Source organism: Rattus norvegicus, chromosome 1 (genome assembly GCF_021556685.1).
Source record: "Rattus norvegicus strain SHRSP/BbbUtx chromosome 1, alternate assembly SHRSP_T2T, whole genome shotgun sequence".
Taxonomy (NCBI): Eukaryota; Metazoa; Chordata; class Mammalia; order Rodentia; family Muridae; genus Rattus; species Rattus norvegicus.
Window position 1 is genome coordinate 88,998,242 of NC_141534.1, and position 3,088 is coordinate 89,001,329.

A 3,088-nucleotide genomic window follows, 5' to 3' on the forward strand; every position below is an offset into this window, starting at 1 on the left:
AGTAAAGTAGACTTGGCAATTGTAAGGTCTAGAACCAAAGGAACTCATGGGCTAAGGTCTAGAAGCAGAAGACATTTATAGAGGCTAGGCTAGGCGAGTCTCAGTTGGTAGAGTACTTGCCTAGCATGCAGTAGGCTCTGGGTTCAATCCCCAACACCACATGAAATGGGGCATGTCTGGAATCCCAGCAATTGGGAGGTGGGTGAAGGGGTATCACTGGTTCAGGGTCATTTGACTACATAGCAAATTTATGGTCAGTGAGTTTGAGTTCTGGAACTTGTTCTACAGATCAGCTGGCCTCAAACTTAAAGATTTGCCTGTTTTTGCCTCCTAAGTGCTGGGATCAAAGATGTGCACCACCTTGATATATGAAGCTCAGTAACAGGCAGATCACCAGGTCGTCTGAGAACAGAGGATCCTAGAAGTTGCAAGGCCTAGAGTTTGCATAAACTAAAACATAGGTAATGATTGAGGATAACGAAATCTGGAGCCCAAGAGAATGGGCACATAGTATCTGGCTCCAGAAGGGCCAGATCCAAGTTCAAACATAAAACCCCCTTTACCCCTCCTTATTGGGGGAAAGCAATTCTTGAATTCTTGAATGCAGAGACCTGAATAACAATAAAATTGACATCATGTGGTTTGGAACAAAAATTATCCAGAAATGAGGTCTGGATCAGGAAGACTGGAACTAATAAGAAGCTTGGAGTTGGGGGATCCAGAAACACGAAGAAATCATCAATTATAAGATTAGCTGGGGTCAGGGTTGGGGATTTAGCTCAGTGGTAGAGCGCTTGCCTAGCAAGCGCAAGGCCCTGGGTTCGGTCCCCAGCTCCGAAAAAAAGGAAAAAAAAAAAAAAGATTAGCTGGGGTCAGTCTCAAAGACTTGTAATTCCCAGCTTCTTGGGAGACTGAGGCAGGAGGATCATGAGTTCAAGGCCTGCCTAGGTTTACAGACTTGAGTTCAAGATTAGTCTGTGCAATCAATAAAGATTCTGTCTCAAAATAAGACATAATAAAGGACTGGGAATACAGCCCAGTGCTTGCCTAGCATGTGCAAGGCCTTGGGTTTAATCCTCGCTACTGCACACACCAATGGTCTGCAATGACAGGGAGCAGAGGGCATGAGAACCAGAGGATTTTTTTTAGAAGAGGACTAAAACCAGAGGAAATTACAGAATAAGTCTTAAAGCCAAAGGATTCTTGGTGGTTGTAGACGTTAGATCCAGAGAGCCTTAAAGATTATGTAATTCAAACCCCACTTTAAAATGGCAGGATTGGGAGTTGTGAGATTCAGCCCAAGAAAGAACTAAAGACGATGAGGTGTGGAATTAGAGGAGTTTGAGGAAATTGAGGTCTGTAGCAGACCATGTTGGAGATGATGCTGTCTAGAAGGGGTGTGTGTGTGTGTGTGTGTGTGTGTGTGTGTGTGTGTGTGTGTGAATGATAGCATAGTCTAGAACCCCAGGGAAGTAAAAGATAACACAGTCTAGAACCAGGGGGAGTCAGTGATAGCACAGTTTAGAACCAGGAAATGCCAAGGAAGGCTAGTGGTCATAGTTTGGAACCAATGAAGATCAAAGCAAGATAACATAGAATCAAAGAAGGTCATAGGCTGTACAGTCTAGAACAGCAGTTCTCAATCTGTGAGCTGTGACCACTTTGGGGATCATATATCAGATATCCTGTGTATCAGGTATCTACGTTATGATTCGTATCAGAGGCAAAATTACAGTTATGAAGTAGCAACGAAATAATTTTAGAGTCAGGGGTCACCACAACATGAGGAACTGTATTAAAGGATTGCAGCATTAGGAAGGTTGAGAACCACTGGTCTAGAACCACAGAAGACCAGAGGGCCTGTGTTTAGAATCAGAGAAAAGGCCAGAAAAGTGGCATGGTCTAGAACCACAGCAGGGTCATAAGGCATACAGTCTAGAGTCAGGTAAAAGACTGGAGAATGTGCAGGCTAGAACCAGAGAAGGTCAGAGGGTGCACAGTCTAGACTCAAAGAAGGCAGGAACAACACAGTTTAGAACCATGGAGGCCAGAGGCCACAGTGTCTAGAACAAGGGAAGGCCAGGGGTCAGGAGCGCCTCAAACTAGAGGAGACCACTGGTGGTACAGTCTAGAGCCAATGAAGCTCACAGGCCTCACACTCTAGAAACAGAAAAAGATGAGAAACAATGGAGACAGAGAGCGAGGAAAAGGCCATGGATTGTATGCTTTAGAACCAGGAAGTAGAAGGTCTAGAATCAGAGAACCCACAAACCTCTAGAAGCAGAGAAGGCCCAAGGGCATACAATCTAGAACCAACAAAGAGCAGGAGCTGCAAGGTCTAGATGCAAGGAAGAGAGAAAGTGGTATAGCCTAGGTCCAGGGAAGGCCAGAGGTTGCAGTCCATAAACAGTAAAGGCGGGAGTCAAGTATTTGAGATCCAGAGAAGGCCAGAGATTATAGGTCTGTGGAGTGGAGGAAGTGGCTGGCTCCCTCTAACATAGGAAGATCCTTTTCAGGCAGGGTCGGGGACCAGCAGAAAGTCAGGAGCAGAAAGGGTAAGCAGAGCTGGGTGGCAGCTTTGGGAGGCGGAGACTCCATAAGTTGCTTGAGTTGAGATCAGACCCGAAGTCTCCCCACATTTGGCAAGGAAGAGGGGGAAGACCAGAGTCCTGCCATTGCTGTGGATCTGGGAAATGCAGAGCGACTGAATGCCCTGTTGTGAAAAGGACCAAGTAAAGCTGCTAGAAGAGGAACGGGGGGGGGGGGGGACCAAAATACCGTGATTACAGTTGTCTAAGCTCTATGGGGCCGGGATGCAGAGATGGATCCCTGATTTTCCCAACCCCTCATTCTCCCAAATAAAGCAAAGATAGTCAGAGAAAGGGGTAGTGAGGTATGGAGAACTGTGGAGAACCCCAAAGGAATTCCTGAGAGGAGGTGGGGGAGGGTTACACACCCTTCCCAGAGGTCACTGAGCTGAGAACACCCAAGAAGCCTCTGACTGCAGGAAGGCAGAAGGTTGGAGGGGGCTGAGGTAGGACTGTGGCTGGCTGGGGGACACACTCAGAGGAGAGAGGCCCCATCCTGG